The following is a 25,846-nucleotide window of genomic DNA, read 5'->3' on the forward strand; positions in this document are numbered from 1 at the left end:
AATAGCTCACAGGGATCAATAATAAAAGTAAAAAAGGTGACTTTGTATTCCCTGATTGATAAAGGCATAATCAATAATCAGTGGACAGAAATTGTCTAGCAAATTAAGAGCAAATACTTCTGACTCTGACAAGAGTTTCAATCACTAAGACTAAAATCCCTTACTATGCATGTGGTAGAATTCCTATACTCACTCTGCTGGCATTCATTCATAAAATCTCTCTCTTGATCATTTCTGCCATGAACAGTTTGTTATTATTATTACTTAGCATAATTTCATTTAAAATTCACACATAAATGGGTTCTCCAAGGATGGTATCAAATATGTATCTTAACTTCAATTTCTAAACGAGGTTTTAAATTTACAGTTATTACTGGTTATATCGATTTTATGTTGGAATGCTGTATTGAATCACATTCAAGTCTTTCCCATGCCCCTTACCAAAACATTACCAAAAGACATTTAACAAAATTGGACCCTGTTGTCAGTTTCATTTACTTTATTCCTTATTTAAAAGATACTGAATGCAAATGCCTTCAAGAAAAAATTTTTAAGTAGACATAGGTTTCTTATATATTTAAATTGGCTACTGAAACCCAAATGCCAGACTTTGAAAGCAATTTCCCAACTGTCACGTGCAGCTGTCAAGTGCAGCTTAAACAGAGCAATATGACAAAGACAAGCCTTTCAGGGCACAGGGTGTACAGTGGCTCTCAGGAGCTTTGCACCTGATGGAAGAGACAAAATGACCTGGGGAGAGGTGGGTCCACACAGGGAGGCTGCTCAGGGTACAGGCAGGTTTTAAATTCTCTTAATAGAGTCTCTTACAAATTCAAGTAGGCCAAACTCCAAGCAGCAATCACGAAGAGAACTAAAAACATTCTAAATTAGAACAATTCCTGGGTAGGTACTGGTCATGTCATCAAGTAGAACATGACATTCCTTTAGCTTGCCAAACTTAAATCCATGATCACAAGTAAAAACAGATCCTATTTGTAGTCAACCAACTGTCTTCATACTAAAATCTTTGTCACCAAGAACATGGCAGAAATGAAATCAGATGGAGGAGATGGTTGTGTCTCAGAGAGCTGAAAGCTAATAAAAATAGTTTTAAACACAATTTGGTTGGTAAGATATTTTTCAATAAAGGATTCTCATTCTTTAATTTGATATAATTAGTTTGATAAAACAGGTACATTATCAACAGAGTACCTGAGGTCAGACCTACATAGGATTTTGCATACAGGTTGTTAAATGTAATACCTAATATGAATTCACTTAATTCATGCTGAAATTCATAAAATTGAGAACACACCTACATGTTCCGAAGTGCACATTAATTAGCAAGAAAAGGTATTATTTTAGGCAAAAGAAAACAAACTTGAAATCTGAGGAGAAAATGATAGAGCATGGAATTTGGACATACAATCCATGGATATAAAGAAAAATACTTATCATAGTAAAGAAAAATAAGACAATCCCGCAATGAACTTCTGTTATAGAGTCAACTACAAGCTGTCTTGGTCAATCCATACAGAGTAGATGTCAAGAACTCAGGCTGCACCGTCACACACCCTTAAGTCTAAACCATTCTTTGCTCAAAATACCTGTGTAACTTGAAGTTAACTGTTCCTAGTCCTGCTTAATGCGGTAACCATGCCTGTTCCCCATGAGGATATAACAATTTATGTAATAATAGGTCTAGTAGAGAAAGTACTCAAAATACAGTAATTATTATTATTATTATTCTTCAATGATGCCACTAAAATGCTTGTATCGACACTCCGTGATTCTGGTGATGAGCAGAAGGAGGAGAGTGAGCCATTACTGCTGAGTATCTAGAAGAGTCCATGGAGGCCAAGCCCCTGGTACATGCCTGCATCTTTTATGAGCCTGAGCCATAGTCAGTGTCCTGGCACTACTGTGATTCTAGGTTTCCAATGAGAAATGAAAGAGAAAATTCAGGATGCCAGTTAAGCATGAATTTCAGGCATGTTTAAAATTTATTCACTCTTTAATCTGAAATTCAAATTTAACCGGGTGTCCTGTATTTTTATTTGAGAGCCCTCTAAGCCTCTATTTTTTCTCAGTCATTCATTGAAGGGAATATAAAAAAATCTGTTTTATCTTCAATTCCCTGGACTGGGAGTGTGGTTTCTTGTGATACAACAAATGGCACCATTTCTCTATAAAAGCTGAATTCAAGCCTCCCCAGACTTCCAAGGAGTTGTTACACTGTGATGTCATTTGGTGCTGTTCTAAATTGCTGGTCTTTTCTCTCCTGCTTTACAGATGAGGAACTATCTGTAAACCTTGCAGAGCTGGGCCTCATCTCACACCTCTGAGCAATCTAAGCCCCTACAATCCCCTACAGCATCACCACATTCCACCTGTCTTCCCTCAACCAAAAGCATCTAAAAAGGCTCCATTGTGTATTATAAAATGAAGCACATTCAACATGTTTTTCAAATTCCCTCTTCTTCACTATCCCGACTTTCCATTCCAATATCTCTCAAGAGTCTTTGGGCTCTCATTTTCTTTGATCTATGACCCACCTATATAACCTTGTGAAGTCTCAAGGACAACGCAAGGATCTCAAACAGTGTGTGGCTGCAGATCCGGCGCATACAGCCTGCTGTTCTCTGCATATCATTGGGCAAGACAAACTGCACTGCACTGAAACAATGTGAGGGTCCCACAGTGCTGGCCAGAGTCGGTCCCGTGCATACCTTACTGCATTCAACATCATTTCAAGGTTCTCTGGGGTGGGGAGCCGGCTCAGCCCCTGTGCTTGGCAGGCAGCTGGCTGGCACGGAACCCGTGAGGGCGGTAGCAGCCTCTCTCTGCGCTAAGCTCCACAGACCAGTCCCCACCTCTCCCTTCCCCAGTGCAGAGGAAAAAGCCCATGTGGGTGGCAACACTCTCAAATAACATCCCTGCTCACATACCATCCAGTTCTTGCTGCTGAGTTATTTCTGGAATGACTTTTTTCTCTATACTGTGTTACCTGTTTATGCACAACAATGCTATCTGTTTTTGAACAAAAAACACACAACAACAGAGACTCTGATTGTGGGGTGCTTTATGCCACATCTAATACACTGTCACCTAGATGTCTTGTAAGATGTGTGCTTTTGGAAGGACTACTAAAAAGAGAGAAGACTTTCAATCTAAAGATACCCTTCCCCATTCCATTTCCATACATTTTCTAGGGCACTCTGAAGAAGAACACTGACAACAAGTCTTTAGGAACCTGGCGCTCCTAAAGTCTGCAGTCTTGACATTTTCTTTTCTATTATCTAGAGAATAATAATGATAAAAAATAGCTACTGTGTATTAAGTGCTGACCACGTGTCAGTCCTGTTCGGAGTTGCACTACTGTGTGCTGTTACAAACCCTCTTGCAGAAACTGAGGCACAGTGCAACCGAGAAACCTGCCCCATGTGATATGACTAGGGAAACTCAGGGAAGTTTGACTCCAAAGGGATGTTTTCTTTGCCCATACATTATTCTAATACCCTAAATAACAACTAGCTAAAATTTTACATATAGAATAGGTCTGTGCAGAAGGAAGAAGTCCTGACTACTAAAATATAGAAAGGTAAGGTAAAGCAATGATATCTTCCTTTTGATCTAGCAGAGGGTCATTTCTGATCAAGGTTGAGGGAGGGAGAAGGCCACTGGGTACTTCGGAAGATGACAGGAGTACTGGACCCCAAACAGACAGGGAATCTGAAGCCTTTCCCAACCACTTTTCCTGACTTCACTTCTGTTTACATGATGATGTGAGTTCAGAAGGTGAGAGTATATTTGTGGTCTGAACCAGTTACCTCCTGCTGCGGATTCCCACTGCAGTCAGCTGGGCAGAGGCCCTTGTGTCCTTTTGTGCCTTTGAGTAGCCCCTGTAAATGCAGTTCACTTCTAGCAAGCTGCAGGACCGTCCCTGGTCAAGCACCACTTTCTCTGCTTGCCTTCCCTAGTCCAGCCTTCTCCATGGCGGATGTTCCCCGATAGACCTGCCAGGCACGCTGCTCACACCTCCATCCAGAGCCAACCCCTCCATCTAGTCATCTGTCCATCTGCAGGTTTGCTTTTTCAACAACACTGGGGATTGATTCCTCCAGGGCAAAGACCTTGTTTTGTTTTTGCATATGGCGCTTCAGAGTCTATGAATAAATGAATGAATACATTCAATGGCAGGATGATACTTTCAATTCAGGCCCCTCATCTAAGATTAGAAGTTCAATAATTTAATACAGAGTGTATCTCCAGCTCCTAGCTTCCTTGGACCCAAAAGAAATGACAATTGTCCACAAGCACAAATGTAAGAAATTAATTTTTGCCTTCAAATACTGCTTTTAATATCTAATAAAATAGTTATATTGTTTGTTTTAGAAGACAGAAAAATTGAATAGATCATAATATTGCAAATATCACAAAAGCCAATTATAATGAAGTTATTATTGAAATGTGGTCTAAATAGTTTTCTGGGCTATTTTCAGAGTTTCCCTAAAAGATTTATTGGTGAGTGCTTGCCTCGGCAGCACATACATTGATATGGGAACGACAGGAGTAGACTGGCACAGCCCTTACACAAGGATGACAGGCAAACTCATGAAGCGTTCCATATTTTCGACTCAGAGAATTACTGCACATTTTTCTCATATGTGGAAGCTAGTGGCAGGGAAGAGAAAGTGGGGAGAAAAAGACATCTGAAAGCAGAAAGAAAATCAATAGAGCAGAACAAGAGCAGGGGGAGGAGGAGGGGAGGGAACAGGGACGTATTGGGGAGTAAAACTGATCAAATTATGCTCTATGCATGCACTGATATTCCAACAACAACAATAATAAAATTAATCATCAGGAATACAAATAACAGTAAATGCTGATGTGGAAAAAAAGGAATGCTTTTACACCACTGGTGAGACTATAAGTTAGTACAACCACTATGGAGTCAAAAGACTAGGCATGAAACCACCATATGACTCGGCTATACCACCACTTCTCAGTATTTATTCTGAAGAATTAAAGTCATCTTACTACAGTGGTACATGGCATACGCATGTTGACAGCAGCACAATTCACAATAGCCAAACCATGGGACCAGCCTAGGTATCCATCAACAGATGAATAGATAAGGAAAATGAGGTACATATACACAATGGAGTTTTATTCAGCCATAAAGAAAAATTAAACTATGGCATTTGCAGGAAAAAGGATGGAACCAGAGACCATCATGTTAAGTCTCATAAGTCAAACTCAGAAGGTCGAAGATCATGTGTTTTCTCTCATTTGCAGAAGCTAAAGAGGAAAATCAAAGGTGGGATGGAGCTCCTAAAATTGAAAGAGAGATCAGTAGAGAAAGAGGACCAAGGAAGAGTGAGGGGTAAGTACAGGGAAGTGATATTGGCCAAATTATAGTATATCGTGTGCATGTATGAATACATAACAACGAATCCCATCAATACATACAACTATAATGCGCCAATAAAAAAAAAGGTGGGGAAAAAAGGAGAGCAGGGGGAGGGAGGAGGGAGGGTAAGGAGAGAAAACTGATCAAATTATGTTACATGCATGCACCAATATCCCAATAAAAAAAATTATGAACCAATAAAAAAAGAATTACTGATGAAACAAATCAACACAATGGAATTCTGAAAGGCTAAACTGATGCTGTATCTCCAATTATCTTCTTTATTAAACTTATAAAATGCATGGAAATACTATAAAAAAGCAATGATTATTTTTATCATTTAAAGAAAACAGGTGTGGTGATGAACACCTGTAATTTCAGCGACTCCTGAGGCCAAGACAGAAAGATCACCACCAGTTTTAAGTCAGCCTCAGCAACTTGGCCAGACTGTCTCCAAAACAAAACAAAACAAAATCATAATAATAGATGGAGGATAGTAGAATAGAGCAGGTTGATCAGGGGAGTAACAAGGGAAAGAAAGGGAAGGTGCTGGGAATGGAGTGATCAAATGATGTCATGCGCATGTACAAAATGCACAAGGAATCCCACTTTATTGGTGCACTATAATTATACATAAATCATAGTGCACCAATAAAGAAAAACACAAAAATCCCCCTGTAACTCACAGCAGTATATTCCAGTAAAAGTTCCCCCCCTTAGCCATGAGGCCACTGCAGAGACTTGACTGGCATTCTGCATTCTTCATGCAAGAAATGCTAATGTAACTGTGAGAAACAGGAAGGAGGCCCACTTCCTTCCCTGGTGGCTGATCTATAGGTCGGTTAAACACAGTCACATAGAAGAAATGGCTGGAATGATGCTGCACTGCGCAACAGTCTACCAGTGTGCTCCTGGGCCCACGGGGTGGGGAGCCACTTACGTGACCCACTCAGGAGCCTAAGTGCAAATATGAGGTTTGTTTCAGGGAATATTTTTATATTTCCTGAAACATCACTTTTAACACCCTTTGTCTTAGAAATATATGGTTCTTCAGTTACTGGAGAAGACACTGTAGGGATTCCTTTTGTCTAGTCTAGGGAATCCCTCCCACCCCTAAAGAAATACTGGATGTTTATTAGACACGTTTGACAGTAACTTTTCTCCTAGTTCATATACCTAGTAATAGATTGTAGTGAGCTGAAACCAAAATGTTTCACTGAAATGGGTTTATCTCACCTACACAGAGGCAGTGCATATGCACATAATTTATTAGAGAATGGAGTTTCAATAATAAAAATTAAAATAAATTATTATTGGTCTCACCTTTTGAGACCAAATCTATACCTATAAAAATGTGTATGTTTCTGTACCAGATATTGATTTCCCTCATCCAGAATTAGTATGTGGTATAAATGGCCAGATTACTGTTTTAAGTGCTTAATTGTGTAGAACACAAATGCCTTATAAATGATAGAACACATTTTTAACATTCAAAGTGCTATAATAAATTAGGACATTAAGGCACAATCCTGAAAACAATCTCTTATATTTTATGACTTTCATCGAAACTAGAACATTTAAATGCAAATCATTAAAAAAAAAAAAAAAGCAAGTGCAACATGATTATATACCTCACAGGGAAAATACTAGAGCAAAATATTGGACCAGAGGAGAAAAATCATTTTACCAATATGGAAACAAACTTCAAAGAAAAAAAATGAAGAAAACTTGAATCATTAAAGATTATACACTCATCTAGTTCCTTGATATGGAACTAGATTAAGAGTTAATTCAAAAACAGAATAAACTCTGTTGATCCCCAAAATAGTCAAGAATAGTTGAAAGTGTACGAATTCAACTTTCATATCCCCACATGGGCCCTGTTTAGAAAAAGTGAGGCTGTGTAGTAACAGTTAAAGTATTCATTGTGTTCTAGACTATTGTGAGTACTCCACACATATCACATCACAACTCTACGGGGCAGGTACTCTTAACTCCATTTCACAGATGTGGAAACTGAGGCACAAAGTGTTCACTAAGATAACCTCAGAGCTAGGACTCAAATGTCCCCTCATCCCTGCACGCATGAGAGTGATGTTGTTGAAAGGCACTGCAAAAGCATGAGGCACAGGGTCCTCATCTGATCACACTGGTCTGCAGAAGTGTCCCTTGATTCCCTACTGCTTGCTATCTTCACAACATTCCATGTTGTGAAGTTGTAACAACTTCCTTAAAAGTAAGGAGGATTAATGTACAAGGCTCATCTGAAATTTGCATTTATTTTAGTTATCTGGTAAAGGCATCACTAGTTTTATAACAACCGCATTGTGTTTATTCTTGAAAAGTCCTCCGAGATGATATCTCTGTAGACAAACCAATAGAACATTATTCTCCTAGATAATACTTGGTTAGTATATGCAAACAATGAAATACCGTGTAATATAGACACTACCATGGTAAAAAGGTCTGAACAGTTTTAATAAGCAAATTCCCATTAGTAATAAGCAGATAACTGTACTAAAAAGAATTCTTTTGAAACTCTCTGGGATTTGCAAATTGTTAAAATAATAAAAGTCTCCCCACCCCACTTCCTCCAAAGTGAATCTGATGAATGTTAAGCTTCTATCAAACTCGTGAGATTCAATGTCTTGGTTTGTTTAATTTTTTTTGTGGAACCATTCCTGGTGCTAAAGCTGACTTGCCCAAGTATACTGTGGGAAGCTGGGCTGTAACTCCACTAGCCCTCATCAGGATATGGTCTCACGTGCACAAACAGTGACAAATGACTCTTGGTTGATGATAGCTAAGTGTCACTGTTGATGTGTGTGTGAGTTGGGGCTGGGGCTTAAGATCCCAGAAATTCCAGTCCAGTAACGACTATTATTAGTTCTAGGATGACCATCAGCACTGGGTTTCCTTCTATAGGGGCACAGTGACCTCTACTGGTAGAAAAACAGAATCTTGAAATGTGATTGACTCCACAGTGAATTTTCAGATGCAGGGCTTATTCTTTGGAATGTTTGTATAATTTTTACTTAAATAAATCTACTCCTCTACTAGAATTAAACATTCAAATTGAAGTAGGCTGAAATCATATTATTAAAGGAGAGAACTAAACAGTACTTTAGTCCAAAAATTAATCCCGCTGATAATACTGTGGCTATAGTATCACAGTTATGAAAACTGTTATATAAAAATATCCTTTTGGGAAATATCACCAATATACTCTAAGATTTTTCAAAGGCACCAATTACAGAAAAATTACAGAATAAAACTTTTCAAAATGCTTTGAAACTTTCTATTGTCAAATACTAAGTGGCCTACTTTCTCATGAATATTTTTGCTTTCTTTTCAAAATAATAGGTCAAGTCTTGGTTTTCTCTTTTAAGTCTCAAGGGTTATAAAAAATTAATTATCCACAAGTTTATTAAATTTATTTGCTTTCCCATTTGCTTTCTTTTTAACTAAGCTTAATAACAGATATAACTGAGGATTGGTGTATTAGCTTGTTTTTGCACAAAGTAGAATAGATTAAATGTAGAGTTCTTTTTCCAGAAATGTTCCTTATTGCTAAAATAGGAGTGATAAATTAGGAAAAATGACGTCATTCCTATTCATCTTTGGTAAATAGGATTTACAGATGTGTATAACAAAACTGTCTTTTCATTTCTATTTGTTAATTGATCACTACTTGCTGTCTGCTATGTGAGGCACTATGGGGAGAGCAAGGTGAAGAAGGCCCTATCTTATCTCTATGCAAGTAATTATAAAGACATGTTTTAAATACCTTATTCTTAAAATATGGAGATTTCAATAAAATAATCTAAAGTTTTCATATAATCTGTCTCAACCCCATGCAACATTATCTGGAGCCACTGGGGGCCCGGCTTCTGAATACTGGAAAGTAGCTCCTCTCTCGTTTGGGGAGGGGGGCGGTGAGAAAAGACAGGGAGCTGGCTTTCTGGTTCAAGAGCTGTTCATAGGAACAATTCAGCCTTACCACTCTCCTCCCACCCAACAGTGACAGAAGCACAACATGCCTAGCCTCACAAACCCAAGGACTTCTTGGTAGGGGACAGGAATTAGTGAAACCCCATGCTGGGTCCCTCACTGCTTCACTGGAGTCCCTGCTCCACTCTGCCCTCAGGATAATGCTTCCTTCACCTGAGGGTAGCACAGGACCACAAAAGCAATTTTCTACAAATCAGCGCTAATTCCCTGCAAGACTTCATGGCTTTTAAAATTATAAACATTCAATTAAGAAATCTATGTAAATACGAAAACCTTGACAGTACTCTAAAATAACATGTCTAAAACAGGAGTAACATTTAAAACTCTGCCAAAAATGCGTATAATAGAGGGGAGAGAAAAAAAAACAGGAAATCGCTGAAATGTTTCTCAGGAGAAGATTGGTTGATAAATTAGGGTTAGCCAAGGAGTGGAATATTATGCATTCAAAAAGCATTAAAAAGATGATCTGCTTTATGTGCATCTAGAAGGATATGTGAAGAACTGATAGCGGTGATCACTTCAGCAAGGAGAAAGGATGGCTGGCCAGCTATGAACTTTTCTATTTCATAGTCTTTGGTATTGCTTGAATTGTTTATGAGAACTTGTACTATTTTTAAAAAAGAAACAAAAAAAAATATGCAATAGATCACTTTGAATTACAAGAGCTGTGCAGTGGACAGTAGAAATGAAACAGGTCAGGGTGGTAGGTTTTCTCAACAGAGTACCAAACTTGTCAAACTTTTGGTTAAATGACCTTTTATTTGTGTGTGTGGGGAGGAGGGGAGTACTGGGGATTAAACCAAGGGGCACTTTATCAAAAAGAGCTACATCCACAGTCCTTTTTATTTTCTGACAGGGTTTTGCTAAGTTGCTGAGGCTGGCCTTTAATTTGCAATCTTCCTGACTCAGCCTCCAGAGTCGCTGGCATCACAGGAGTGCACCACTGTGCCTGGCTTAGACGAATTATTTGATACATTTATTTGCCAAAAGAAACTGTCAGTTTTAAAAATAAGAAGATGACTGATAGGGTAAAATGCTAAAAGGAAATAAATCTTCTCATGAAGGTTACTCTAGAGGGGAATATCAAGCATTCTCACAAATTTTCTTATTTGTTTGCTTAATTCAAAGCATCACCCCAAATGACACTCCAAGAATTAGCTCTGAGCAAAATGATATTCCCCTTCACCTAGAGAAGCTTTTGTTCCATAAATTTCAAAAGCTTTGTTTAAGGCTGAGCCTAGTTGGCTTAAAGAATGTGATATCATGGGAGGAAAGATTTGTGTAAGTCCTCAAGCAACCAGAATAATAAATTCTGTGCCTGACAGAATTCTTCATGAGGACGAAGAAGGTAGTAAAAAGATTTTTTGAGAACCACTACTATTTACAAACACACAACACTGCTTTAAAATGCTAAGGCTCCAAAATGCTATAATGACAGGTTGGTTTTTTTCTCCCTTTACTTTGAGAAAATATTGTTCAAATAGCAGCAGTAACTGCAACATGGTTGTCCAGTATGAAATTCCACAGTGTGAATTTTCCATTTAGCAGCTAGTCCATGTCAAAGTGAGCTGCACTGAGGCAACAAGGACACAAAGCCTAAGCAGAGCTTGGCTACACACTGACAGCCGGAGAGCAGAGGTCTGGGATGGCCTTCAATCCGCACCTGTGAACTCCCGGTCACTCGGTGGCCATTCACTTCAGTGATGTGTAGCTTTTGCTGTATGTAAGAAGGTGCGAGTGAGACAGAGGGAGTGAGGGCACAAAAGGGATGACTTTTAAAAAATTCCCTGAAAGACGCCAGATACAGACTCATTTAAATATCAACAAAAGAAAAACATAATAAAAAAAGAACAAATAAAGAATAGAGTGGAAAAAATCATTAGAAGTAAAAAACAAAAACAAAAAAATGCAAACTCCACTTATTTTGTAGCTCATCTGACCCTGAGAGAGTGTTTTAGATTTCATTCTGAAAGAGTTTGTGAACAAGTTATACTAACATCTCCACATCCACAGTGTTTATTAGCATTGACTATAATTTCACAATTCAGAAGTTTTGGAGACTATCCTTTTTCTCATCAATTCTCTTGGCCACTTTTAAAGATCTATCATCTTGGGAAACAAAAACTGCAACATTTCGCATCTGGCAAAGCTAATCATCACATGATTTGTAAAACTTTGCCCTCATACATGAAAGAGTCAAAACCCTGGCCCCGATAAATCATTCAGCAGTGGCAAAATTCTGCCAAAGTTCACAACAGGAGGGGAATTAATAACACTCCAAACTCAGTTCTTTAAACTGAAATTTAACACAAATCAAGCTGGGCACTATGCACGTCCCAGCTACTTGGAAGGCTGAGGCAGAAAGATTGCTTGAACCTCAGTTTGGGGCCAGCCTGGGCAACACAGCGACACCCTGTCTTTGTGGGGTGGGTCTTAGAAATTACAGTATATTCCACAGAAAGGTATCTAATATCACATAAAGAGTAAAATGAGGTGACAATCCTGAAGATAGGACGGTTTACCCTTGTAAAGGGTTCAAAATAACATGTTCAGCTAAAAGCTTTCATGTTTGACCAGAGACATCTTCATTTCTCAGTTTTATAAAAGAGACTCCAGATGTTCCATTTTAATAACAGTGCAATTCAGTCTTATAGCAGATTTAAAAATCAAATGATTTCTGGAAAACTGCTAACTGAAAACTGACTTTTGCTATGGCTAATGACTTGATTTTTCACTTGGTAGTAATGCTGCTGTGTCAGGAGCATTTTTTTTTTGGATGGCTAAAGAATTTCAAAATCCTCCTTTCTACTCGAAGCATATGACATAGGTCTTACATGATAGAAGCTCTAAATACTACATTCCTTGATGGAATCTGCCTGGCCACTTCTTTGTCATTTAAATACACAACTAAGTTGCAAATGGAAAAAGTTATACAGTCTACATTAAACTAACTGCATCAATCTGCATCATGATGGGGTGTTGAATTCCTGTTATCTACAAAATGCCTTTTCCTTTCTTAAAGGTAAACAAAAGTGAAAACATTCCAAATTAAAAATCAACAAAGGAGATACACAGAACAAAGGAGAGCTAAAGCCAGACCTCACATCTGCATCTAATCTGATCAATGCAGAGTACCCAGCTGCCACTTCTGAAGGTCTTCTTAAACACAGCTCTTGGGCTTCACAGAAGGTGGACTAACGCACTACTTCCTCCCACTGTTGCCCTTTTACATTGCAGACAAGAGACTCTAGTTCAAGGACCTTGTATGGACACATTAGAAAGACAGATTTTCTTTTCAATGTTACCAAGAAACTAGAATGAAAAGGAGCACACTACATTATATATTATAGCCATGGGGAATAAATATTTATTGGTTCCATTCCTAACTCAAATGAATATAAAGAAATTCATTGTTCTATTAAGTATCTAATCTGCCTGTCAGTCAAAAAAGTAACAAAATGGTAATAACCTGAATTTACTCACAATTATATTAACCAAAGGTCAATAATCTAGAGGGAGGACTGGGATTGTGGCTCAGTGGTAGAGCGCTCGCATACCACAGGTGGGACCCGGGTTCGATCCTCAGCACCACATAAAAATAAAGGCATTGTGTTGTGTCCATCTCCACCTAAAAAATAAATATTTAAAAAAATAATCTAGAGGGAGCCAAGTGTAACAAAAAGGCAGTACCCACATCAAGGGTTAGAACTTGTACCCAGAGAGAAGTAAATGATCCTTAGTGATTCTCTATTCCACCCACCCCTGCACACTTCCAAAATAGGCCAGCTTCACTCACTCATCTTAAAAAAAAAAAAAAAAAAAAAAAAAAGTTTTAATTATCTTATTATTATTATTGGTTCTTTTGTTGATGGGGTGGGGGACTGGGGATCCAACCCAGAGCTTCAAAAATATGAGGCAAGTGCTTTGCCACTGAGCTACATTCCAGCCTTTTAATTTTTTTTAAGTTGTAGATGGAAACAATACCTTTGTTTTATTCATTTATTTTTATTGCGGTGCTGAGGATCAAACCCAGTGCCCCACATGTGCCAGGCAAGTGCTCTAACCACTGAGCCACAACCCAAGCTCCTAATCTCACTTTTGAGAGGTTTTTCTCCCCTTCTTTTTTTTCTGGTGGTACTGGGGTTGAACACAGAGGCACTCTACCACTGAGTTACATCTCCTCCCACCCCCCACCCCCGCTTTTCAAACTGGATCTCGTTAAGTTGCTCCTGCCAACCTCAAACTTGAAATCTCCTGCCTCAGCATCTTGAGTCACTAGGATTTACAAAGTGTGCCACTGTCACCCAAATGAGATGGTGTTTTGGAACTGGAATTGTTGTTCAACTTTTTTCTTTTAAAGGCTAGTTATAAGAATTTAAAGATACAGATTCAGTGCTCATTTTAACCCTCTAGGAAAGAACCTAATTAAGGCAGGGAAATCTTAAGGAAGCAAGCAGTTCAACAGGTAAAGTAGAAAACATTCAACTCCAGGAACTGGTAGAGTGCTGACATTCTTAAAAGGAATTTGATATATGAGATTTGACAGATTGAACACAAACACTGCAGGCTGTGCTGCTATGTTCACACAGTATTCAACCATTCAAAGGTGGAATCATTTGCTGTGCTATACAATAATTGCTTGCACTGTAAGAAACAGTACAAAGCTGACCCCAAGCACCACTAAACTATTTAATGTTTTTTTGGCTTCCATTTGAAAACAAGAGGCCACATATGATGGGAAGAAGCAACTTAATACATAGGAAGTAAGTCTTCAGAAATCTCCTGACTGGAATGACAATTCTATACACTGGTTCCTGAATAAGTGTTCTCAAACTTCAGCTTACATATAAATTACCTGGACTGCTTGTTAAAGATGCAGGGTTCCTCCACCCGCTCCCAAAGTTTAAATCTCTAGTCTTTTGAAAGGGGTTAGCCCGTATTTTAAGCATTTTTAATTTCAAAAATCTTCTGGGTATTCTAATACGGTTATCCATGCTCCACACCTTGAGAAACACTGATCTAGAAGATGTGAGCTACGGTATGGGTGGCTTCCTCCATGGGGGATTCCACAGGGCAGTCTGCCCTGGCCAAAAGTGAGAGCTACCTGCCATTTCATCAGTAATGAAAATATGAAAGGAAAGCTCTTGATTTAAAAGAAAAAGTCACTTATTTAAGTGAGGTTCTAAGAGAATCTTTTAAAAGATTATCCACTAATTCACGATAATTCAAGGAATAACGGCTGTCAACATCCAAGAGGACTAAGACAATGGAGAGACAAGAAAAATAGTGGCAAAACGGAACAACCTACTTGTAATTCTGCCTAGGCCCAGCCTTAGGTGTCAGAAAAGCCTCTGGCACTTAAGACTCTGTCTGACCAGTCTCAACCCATGAAGCATATCCATCACTTACTCCCAAAGTGACTGTCAGCTCCAGCCAGAGGGAGCTCCTAACTTGTCACCTCTGAAGGCTGCCTCTGAGGAACGCTGAAGCTGCACCCTGTTAGTGTCCTGGTTGGCTGGCACCCTGTCTAGGATGCCCTTCACCCATTCTCTGCCTTCAGTGGAGCCCTTCAGGGTCCCACTGGAATCTACTTCCCGGCTTGCCACCCTGACTCAGTCGCCACTGTATCTCACTGGAGCACTCAACTGTACTCAGCCTCATGTACACCATTCTTCAGCGCCCCCGTCACTCGACAACTTTCTAGTCCTTGAAGACCATGACAGTTACGGAATTTCCTAGTATCTCCATTCCCACCCACCCTAACAAAATATAGCGCATAGAAATGGCTTGATAAACAGTTGCGGCAACTTATGTATTTAATTATCAGCAAGCTGTATCCCAATAAATACTGTAAACTAAACAAATAACCATCACACATCAGAATGGGCACTGGGACTGCACTTGGCAAACTGTCTTTGTCCTCAACTAGCTCTCCTGGAAGCCTTTGAAACCACTGATTTCTTCCTGCCACCAGCATTCCGAGGCTCTACAGTACCTCTTTACGGTCGTTCTGAAAGGGGATCAGAGCATTTTCTATTTAAACAACTTAGTGACACTCTTGTTACAGCTGAATGTTTGGTCTTTTATGACAACAACATCTTTAGATTGATTAATTTACGGCATGAAGTTTATTTCCTGTGTGCCCTATTCAGTATCTGGTACACAGAAACATTAGATTTCAGTTGAAACCATGTTTATTTTAAAAGCCCCAAACTGAAGATACATATAATCTGCTATCATTACAAATTTTTTTTTAATCTCTGTAATTATCTTTTCCTGAATAAAAGGGATGGGACTATAAAACAGCAAGTAAAGATTTTCCAAGGATGAATGACTTCACGAGACGTGAGATTTATTGTTTTAAAAAACAATGACATGACATTTACCATTTTAATGGCAATTATTTTTATGTTAAGAAAATCATGGAAATAATATTATAATATTGACTATAACATGGAATGCTCTCCTGCAACAAACAAACAAACAAACAAAACAACAACAAAAACTGCTATATTTAATACCTGAATTCAAAGCCTGTTGCTAGTAAACACCTTTTTTACATTATAAACATTCCACTGCGGGCAAACCTCATTAAAATCATCTAGTAATGGTTGAATCACAAATGATTTCTGATAAAAGCAGCTGCTGATCTTTATAATAAAGACAGCTTATTATATCCCATCTACCAAGTGCTTTACACACATTACTGTTTTTTTATTATTGAGGTATTAATTCATATATCATAAAATTCACCCCTTTCAAGTATATAATTCAGTAGTTTTAAGTATATTCAAAGTAGTACAGCCATCACCACTATCTGACTTCAGGACATCACAGGCTGACTTAGTCAAAATCATGTGTCAGTATGTTTTTGTGTCTGCAGTCAGTGGTACCACAGATGTAAATGGAAGCTGAAGAGACCGGCATCTGAATACTGACTGCATTTGGAAAATACAAGCCTCTGAGTTGCTTAAAACATAAAGCCGCAAATATGGTAACAGACTGAAGAAGAAAGAGGTATGAAAGCAGTCGGCTGAATGTATGTTTCTCGTAATCAAACACCATTACCTTTATCCAAAATAATATATTAAATATGTGTCTAAAATACTATTTGAAAACTTCACTGAATTGTTTTTGGACAAAAACTCTAATATTTTAGTAAGTCTTAAAATGCAAATAAATTACCTACCCAGAGTTTAATTTATAAAAATAAATCAAAATTGTTAAGCATTATAGCTCAACGGGAAATAGCCAGAGGTGTTAAGCTTTTGAAGAAATAATATGGTGGGGGAGAATTTTCAGTCGTAAAATTGCCAAGGCAAATTGCAGGGAGTCATCCGTGAAAAACACCTGAGGATCTTCTCTCGGCATGTAGCCAGGGAGATTTTAGGTTTAACTTTGGGAACTATCTGTGGCTCTACCACACAATAGATTACCCAAGGCACATGGCCTTTATCTTCGCTGGGCTAGGAAGATCTCTCAAGGTTGCTCCAAAGGTGGGCATAACCTGTTGAAAAATGGACAGCCTCACTCTGACCTTTTATTGAGAAGAACATTCTGTGGGAGAACTTGATATCTTCCTATATAAATAAAGTAGGCATGGTCTCCATTTTGCCAGAGTATAGAAGCTCGATCCTTGCCCATCCTGCCCATGCTTTTTGAAATCATTTTCTGTATCCTGAGGTTCTTTTGCCGTTCTATTTTTCCTAGCTTTTATTTCTCAGCCAGCCCATTCCACTGAGAAGAACTCCATCTCCAATGTCCATGTACCCAGGAGGGAGCAAATAGTCCACTTCCCTGGTTAGATGCTGTCAGCAGTCACCATTCCAATAGCACCACAACATGTAACATTCTGGAAATCTGTATCTGTGCTGTCCAACATTCCAGTCACCAGCTAAAAGTGGTGATGGAGCATTTCAAGGTTGCCAGTGTGAATGAGGAATTAAATTTTTAACTTATTTGGATGTAAATAGCTATACTTGACCCAGGGGTACCATACTGGACAATAAAAATATTGAATGACAAGAGACACCACACTGTAAGAAGACTATACCATTAATGTTCTGGAAAACTTAAAAAGTGACAGGAGACTATAGTTAAGGGGGACAATAGGAGAAAAAGAACTTCCAAAGAAAACTAAAACTGACCTCCGAGATTTTTGAGATGTTCCCCTCAAATCCCTGCACTGAGGCTATGAATATAAAAAGAAAAGAGGACAGAATGGGGGGCAGAAACTGCTAAGACAGAAGACAGACTCCCTTGAGTTACACAGAAACTGCCTGATTATCACTGGCAGCCAAAATTTATTATGCAGTCTGTATTTCATAATGAACTGTCTGTTGTACACATGAATTAAGTACTGAACATGCATTTGGTGGTGGTGGTGGGAGGTGTCCAGTATTAAACCCAGAGGCACTTTACCACTGAGTCACATCCTCAGCTCTTTTGAGACAGGGTCTCCCTAAGTTGCTTAGGGCCTCAATAAATTGCTGAGGACGGCTTTGAACTTTTGATCCTCCTACCTCAGCCTCTCAAACTGCTGGGATTACAGCATGCACCACCATGCCTGGGTGAACATTCATTTTTTATTTTATGCTCAAAACAAGCCTTCCAGGTAGATATATTCCTCATCTATCTATCCACAGAGGAGGATCTTGAGACTTAGGGAGTTAATTTGCTAAAACAAAAAAGCATCTTCTAACTGAAACCCAGCAACTAGTACCCTTCTTTCTTCTGGAAAGATCCCAAAGATCCTTCTTCTACAGCATTTCAAACATTACACAGAGATGTAATTTACTGGCTGTCCCCCTCCAAAAGCTAAACTTCCTGGAAGAAGGGGTTGTGTTCTGTCAATCTTCTCTTTCTTAGCCACCTAGCACCACCAACAGTTATGTAAAGTATCTATCAAGACCCTTGAAATACATACACTCTTCAGTAAGTATCTGCTGAATTCAGCATGAATCTGCTTCCATTCCAACAACATACATGTGGTCACACTTTTTCCAACTCAGACATCTCAAGCATCTATATATTTTAGTTTTAGAATCAAGCTGAAAGTTTAAAGTTCTAAGTTTTATACATAGTTTCAAAGAATCTGGAAATAAAATTGGAACTCTATGTCAAATGAAAATATTTAACTTCAAATTGTTTACTTCAAGCCTATACTTTTAAAAAATCAAATGTCCCATAATTTTTGGAAATATCTTAATAGAAACTTTAACCCTATGATGGAAATATTTGTTACACAAAAGATGTTTCTTATAAGCACTCACCATTGTGTGTTAAAGTACAGAAGACACCTCTTTATGTCCTTGAGTTGAGGCAAGGTGCTTACAGCAACTTAACGAAGCCTCAATACTTTCCAATCTTTGCATCTCGTTTATCAATGTCATTTACTTTTGGCCTTCCACACTTGACTAACTTGTATTTACCCCTATGGGCACTCCATCAGTATCTAAAGGGAGGCAGAAAAGTGAGCCAAATAAATTAGCTAGGGCCAAAACCATCTAAGAAGTTATTCCTTCAGCTTTCCACCCCAAGACTTGATGAAATGTGGTCTATAGGCAAAATAAAAATATTCACCTAAGAAATGTTCTTGTTACAAATACTGTCAGAATGGTATCGAATACTATTCAATACACAAAGAGGACTCTAATTCAAAACGATCTTTCAATACACAGTGGCCACACCTCTAATCAGAGCAATGCAGTTCAAGGCCAGCCTGGGCAATTTAGTGAGACCCTGTCTCAAAATACTGAATAAAATGGGTTGTAGCTATAGCTCAGTGCTAGAGCACCTCTGGGCTCAACCCCCAGTACCAAATCAAAACAAAACAAACAAAAAAACCCCAAAACCTTGTCCCTGCCCTAGCCAGAGCAAGAGATGACCTAGAGTTTCTGCTAATGGTTATCTTAGGAGACGTACAATTAAAAATACATAACTTTATTAAATTTGCCCTTTTATATATTTTGATTTTCTTGCCGTTAAGCATTATTTGCTTATTTTTAAATCTTTACAAGTATCAAATAATATAGTTTTGAACAAAAAGAAAATCTGATGTTGGGTGAAAAAGAAATGAACTAGAGCACCATTTCTTAAATATTGTCATGGTATGAACCATGAGGATGGTAAAACTGCAGATACTGCTTCTGAAAGTCTGGGGTTCTGAATTTCTAATAAGCTTCTAAGTCACGCTGAAGTTGCTGGTTCAAGGATCTGTGTGGCAAAGGACTAATTTTTCCAGATCTCAATGTTTTGTTTTTATAATTCTCTTCACTTAAAAAAAAAATGCTATCCCCCTCAACGTTTTAAATGTGTGTTATGATTCAGGCACTTCACTGGGAACACATGATCTCGTTTCTGCTCTCAATGAGCCCACTGCTTTAAAAAAAAAAAAAAAAAAGGAACAACAGGCAATTGCACTGTTAACTGCAAAGGACCGTAATTAACATATGCAGTGAGAGGAAAAGGGCAGGAAGTCTGTGCAGAGGAGACCAGGATGGCATTTCAGGCAAAAGACAAGTAGCAAAGCACTCTGGAGAAACAGCTGAAGTAATATCAAATTGCTAAAACACATGGTGCTTACGGGGTTTATGGGAGATGAGAAACTCACATCAAAATGAGTCCAGCATGCCAGACTTATAGTTTGGACTTTGTTGGGGAAGTTATCACATCATTGAAGGACTCTTCCTAGATAATATTGTAATATACATCTGAATATACTTAATAATAATAGTAACAAACATCTGTTTATTTATATGCCAGGAATTATTCCAAATGCTTTACATTTTTAACTTACTTAACCTAACATGTTCAGTAACACTGAGAATTATGAGGCACCAAAAAGCTTGCCCTCAATTCCAACCAGGCAGTACAGCCCCAGAGGCCATACACTTCTTCTCAAGGAGCATTCTGGAAAAAAGGCACTGGTGAGCACTGCAGAAGATGCCTTCATCAGTGTTGAGCCTGAAGAAGCCAAGTAAAGAGATACTGAAGGACCAAGTGAAGGCCAGGACACGGCAATGAGACTTATAGTTACGTTTAAAGAGGAAAAATAATATTCCCTTTAAACGTAATTATTTGTTGCCAAGGGATATTATGGATGTACAAGAGAGTAGTTTCCCAGTTTCTAGCTCGGGAGATGAAAAGAATGTGGGTGTCAAGCAGTGAGACCAGGGCAAAGGACACTTTGGGCAGGAATTTGGGAGAGAACACATGGGGATTAAGTGTAAGATACTTATGAACTATCTAGGTAGATCTGGGCATCACTGGTGTGGCCACTAGTGGGCCAATGTTTGTGAACCGAGAGAACCAGGTGAGGAGTTGTGGGATTCAATGAAGAAGGTGAAGATGGACACTGGAGAGAAGTCTGCAAAAGCTGAGGGAAAAGTCTTGTGAGATAAAGTTGTCACTGTCATTAAACAGTGTTGAGGGAACGAGGAAGATAAGCAGAGGAAAGGGCTGCTGGATTTGGTTAAGAGACCACCAGCACCTAGACAGAGCAGTGTCAGTGGAAAAAAAGAAACTGAAATGATTTGCCTTCAATTCCTTAGAATTTCTTTAGAAACACCCTTCCTCTTTAGAAACACTATTCCTCTTGCCATAAGGAATCAAGAAGACTAATAGCTAGCAAATAACAAAGGTCAAAAGAAAAATTCTACTTCTTTGTGTGAGAAACTTGAGCACATTAATAGGAAAAGTTGGTGTCAGTAAAGAGGGAAAGGAAAAACATACAGGAGAGAGAAAATATGTGATGAGGTGGTGTCCTGAGTGACACAGGACAGTAAGACAGAAACCAGCAAGCAGCAAGGGTCTCAGCCTCAGCACTGTTGTCAAGGAGACAGATGGCTCTGTCCTGGGGTGCACTGCAGGATCCTGGATGCCAGATGCACTCAACCTCACTGTGACAACCAAGAATGTCTCCAAATTGTTCAACGTCCCTGGGAAAGAAGGGGGCAACTGTCTCTTGGGAGAAGAAAGAGGACACACTGGAAGCCAAGAGGGGTTGTCATTTACTAACTGTACCATGAAAAAGGAAGCCAGGCCCTCTGCTGAGAGCTGAGGAAGGCTGCTCGCGTCTGTGTTAAGTGGAAAGCTTCACATGATTCTGTGGAGAATGAGAGAGACACCTACCTAGGGAAAGCAAAACTGGGCATTAGAAATACTTTCCCTTCCAGACATAAAAGCAAGTGTATTTCCATTTATGAGCTCTCCAAAAACAGCTCACAGAAGAAACTTGAGCCTAAGAATGCACCTAGAACCAAGTACCACCTACAATGCCAGCAGCTGACGAGGCTGAAGCAGGAGGATCATGAATTCAAAGCCAGCCTCAGCAACGTAGTGTGGCCTAAGCAACTTAGCGAGACCATCTCACAAAAAAATACAAGAAAAAGGGCTGGGGATGCAGCTCAGCAGTGGATAAGTGTCACTGGGTTCAATCTCTGGTACCAAAAATAAAAAGACTGTACTGAAGAACCTTTATCAAAATATTCTTTCCAAAAATTTAAGGTATAGGGTCATCCTGAAAAAATACTAAGAAGAACCATGTTTTTGTTTGCCAGGACAAGTTTTAACAATAAAAACTGAATTTACCTTTTTTTTTTTTTTAAATTACCCTGAACACACAATTTTATCATAATTTTGTAAACTTTTCAACAGGAAGTCTACTACATTTTATTTATTTCAAATCCTATCCATTAAAATCAACATTTTAAATTTTATTATGACAAAAAAGTTAAAATACATTGATATTTTAGATTAGGCATCACTTTTAAATTTTCATATACTGCTGAGTAATAATAGTCTACATTAACATTTGTGCTCAGTATACAGAAAAATTTATTTACACCTTGGGTTCTGAAAGTTTAATTACTGTACACTGTCAAAAGTGACTGACTGGAAGATGCTGCTATAACGTCTTCAGATCCTTTAAATTGTTTTTTTTTTAATATTTATTTTTTAGTTTTACGTTGACATAATATCTTTATTTTATATTTATGTGGTGCTGAGGATAGAACCCATTGCCTCGTGCATACTAGGCAAGCACTCTACCACTGAACTCCAACCCCATCCCCCTAAATTGTCTTCTTAAAAATGTGTTTTAAGGGCTGGGGTTGTGGCTCAGCGGTAGAGCGCTCGCCTAGCACATGCAAGGCCCTGGCAGGGTTCTATCCTCAGCATCACATAAAAATAAATAATAAAAATAAAGTTATAAAAAAATGTTTCAACCGTCCTGAGTTTCCTAAGGCGGCTGAATATGCACTGACTCACAATACAATTTAAGTGGAGGCACTCATGAAAGCAGAGAGACTAGACGTGAAACAATACTCCCACTATTAGTAGATGTATTACCTAGGAAAGTGTTCTCAGAGAAATTAACTCATTAAAAAAAAAAAACTCCTAAAAATATCTATTAAAATATTATGGAACTTGACCCCAGAAATTCTTTTTTCCCTGCATTCACAAACTTAATTGAAAACCTCCAGGCACAGCCACAGACCTGAATTTGCATTTAGCAATCTTTCAGATCAAATGCATCCTGACACAAATATCATAACTAAATTTGCCAAAACAACAATCCCAGATATAAGAGGCAAAGATTCTCATCTGTGCTACTAAGTCTCAGAATAAGTATGTATTCAAGAGTATGACGTTCTTCTACCAGAAAGAAGCCACATTTGGCGGCTCTATAGACATCTGCAGTTGAAAAAGAGTACAGAAAGATTAGAGCTTGGAGGTTACCAGTTCTTTTCCAAATGAAGAAAATTAAGTTGGATTCACTTCCAGATCTGCTATCTTTACTAGTTAACAGACAAAAAAATCTAAAATTCCGTACTCTAAGAACCAATGTACAAACTTATTCAAATGCATCTGACTACTCAAATTTGACTAGCACACCTGAGGCTGAGGCCTCCGAATGCCAGTCCAAGATAGAGGGTATTGTAGAAAAAGTTTTTACCCAAAACCACACAATAAAATGATACCCAGGCCTACATCCAAGTGAGTATAAACCCTAAGGGCCAACATGTTCACACAGTAATCAGGGCCATCTAAGGTCATTAGTCTCTAGTGCCCCAAAGGAAATGAAAACTGCATATGACTTGTAAAAAACTAAGAACACAAATCAAGCAAGGGAATATACTCACTGAAGAACAGTATAGCCATAATCAATTAAATTAACAAATTAAGTATTAAGCTATGGGTAAAAAAAAAAATACAACTCTGGGTCTATTTATCATCAGAAGTTACTAAATCATTTATTTTAGGGCCAAACATTAAGCAAATCAGATTTCACTGGACCTGTTCTAGTAAATTGGTTTTAGGCAAATTACAAAGTGGACTATTTATTGAGACCATTTTCACTTTTCCTAATATGAACAAAATGGATCAAAATATTTTAAGGGTACTTATTAAAAAGTTGGCAAGGCCATATGCATTAATTTCCATGATCCTATTTGGATCACAATTGATATTCATCTCTGGGCCCATTATTTCATAAACATGAAAGCCTAATATAAAGCTTTACTGTTTCATTCTAAAAAGAACCTGACTGTATTTAGGTGCTAAACAATGCTTTCTCTTTTCTTAAACAATTTTAGGTAAGTCTTTCACTAGTTTCATTTTTACTGGGAAGTAATACAAGAGTACCATCCTAATATTCCATTCTATTTTTAAATTCTTTTCAATTCTGTCCCTTTATAAAAATTTCTTCCTCCATAGTAGGACAATGAAGATAAACTACTCAACTTTTTAAAAATAAGGTTTTACTATCCAAACTGGCTTCAAAGGTTATGTATTACAATCTTTCCAATAATAATTTAAAACTATTTTCTCAATAAGGCTAAACTCACTCTAAAACAAATGGCAAAAGATATAATCTATTTAACATCTCCACTATGAATTCTTTTCCCTAGAGATAAAAATAAGTCTAGAGTAATAATTAGGGCATTGTGACATCTGTAAAATTAAGGGCTAATAAATGTTACTGTATTGCTATTTTTGTTTTAAAATACTTCAAAGAACTGAGGAACACAAACACTTGAGTGGTTAATTACTTGAGTGTATTTCAAGTGGAAGGTGAGGAAGAATGGTGTTTCCCAAATCAAAGTTAACATATTACAATTCACACATCATCATCTTAAGAACTAAAATCTGTACATGACAAACCAAGGAGGTCACTGAAATAAATTAAGCACATAGTGTTACATGGCAAAATGTTCCAGGACCAAGAATGAAGAATAGGTTCCAGATCTAATGTGAAAACTGTAATTTATAATGGTTGCCTGGAGAAATATAGAAGACTCTGGGCTTAGGAGTGGAGAGTCCTGGGATAGATTCATGGTAAATAGCTACAGTTAAGGGGGTAAGGTACATGTATCTCTTGGGGGGGAGAGAAAATGTCAGCACACTGTGCATTTTTTTCACTAAAATTAGAATGTTGTAGCCAAGAAAATAAGAAATCCTAGTCCTACGGGTATTACAAAGTCAACTTTCCCTAGGCTCTGGGTTCTTCCCATTGTGCAACCACAGGAAAACAGTTCTCTCAAGTTCCTCCCTTCAGCCTTCAAAGATTCTTTAAAAAAAGATGAAACCTGTAAGAGCGAGACAATTTGGGAAAACCAGAAAGAGTCAGGGACTCAACTGTTCTGTTACAGAGGCAAATTACAGTGTTTTATTATACTGTGTCTAGAAACCAGAAGAGTATAGAATGGAAACTACTGAGAATGCCACTAATTCTCATTTTCTAGAATAAGCTGTAGCAGAGGACCCAAAGGAATGCACGGGCAGCGTGGTCAGGAGCACTGAAGAGGTTTCCTTCCCAGGTTAATCCCCAAACCCAATAAATGCCTAGAGCTAAAATTTCTTTATTTTTTATTTATCATCCCAAGAAGTCTTCTGCTTCATATTCTTTATATATGAAGCCAACCATATTATCTTTTCTCATGAATCAACCTTACCCACACTAGCTCACTGAAATTAAATACTTCACTTTATATTCATCAGTTTGGCAAAAATCTAAAAATAGTGATTAATAATTTCTAGATTATTTCCTAGAATAGCCATAAAATAGGCTTTTCCAAAAAAATTTTTAAAAATAGAAGAAAGATTTGTTCTTGAATATGAGGCTATAAAATGATTCAAGGCCACCATCAGGCTGTATGTCTGTCCACTGTGGCATGGCTCTCACCCATCCTCATAGCTCTGTCCTTTCTCAGAAGTCTTGGACAGCCTCAGTTAATCTCTCAACTCTTTGAATTAACTGGTTCAAAGAAAGAAGTTGAGGCAGCTGGGTGCAGTGGCACATGCCTATAATCTGAGTGACTCAGGAGCCTTCAAGCAGGAAGATCCCAAGTTTAAGGTCAGCCTGGGCAACTGAGACTGTCTTCCAATAAGGGGTGGGGGGAGAAAGAAAAAAAAAATGGA

The 25,846-nt window shown here is 38.2% G+C and overlaps 1 protein-coding gene and 1 non-coding gene across 11 annotated transcripts in view; one reads left to right on the forward strand and one right to left on the reverse strand.

The window, feature by feature from the left end:
• Positions 1 to 25,846, reverse strand: part of Scaf8 (SR-related CTD associated factor 8) — a 282,467-nt gene that overhangs the window by 163,667 nt on the left and 92,954 nt on the right. For 2 of the 10 annotated variants that reach the window (XR_013424748.1, XR_013424747.1), the window contains one exon: positions 18,697 to 18,878. The exons of the other annotated variants lie outside the window; for them this stretch is intronic. The gene's annotated coding sequence lies outside the window, so the exon portion shown is untranslated. The remainder of the gene's footprint in view (positions 1 to 18,696; positions 18,879 to 25,846) is intronic. 10 annotated transcript variants of the gene reach the window in all.
• Positions 4,529 to 4,634, forward strand: LOC120889346 (U6 spliceosomal RNA). The gene has a single exon (XR_005733259.2). It is a non-coding gene; the product is annotated as a U6 spliceosomal RNA (small nuclear RNA).

Source organism: Ictidomys tridecemlineatus, chromosome 8 (genome assembly GCF_052094955.1).
Source record: "Ictidomys tridecemlineatus isolate mIctTri1 chromosome 8, mIctTri1.hap1, whole genome shotgun sequence".
In the NCBI taxonomy this organism is placed as follows: Eukaryota; Metazoa; Chordata; class Mammalia; order Rodentia; family Sciuridae; genus Ictidomys; species Ictidomys tridecemlineatus.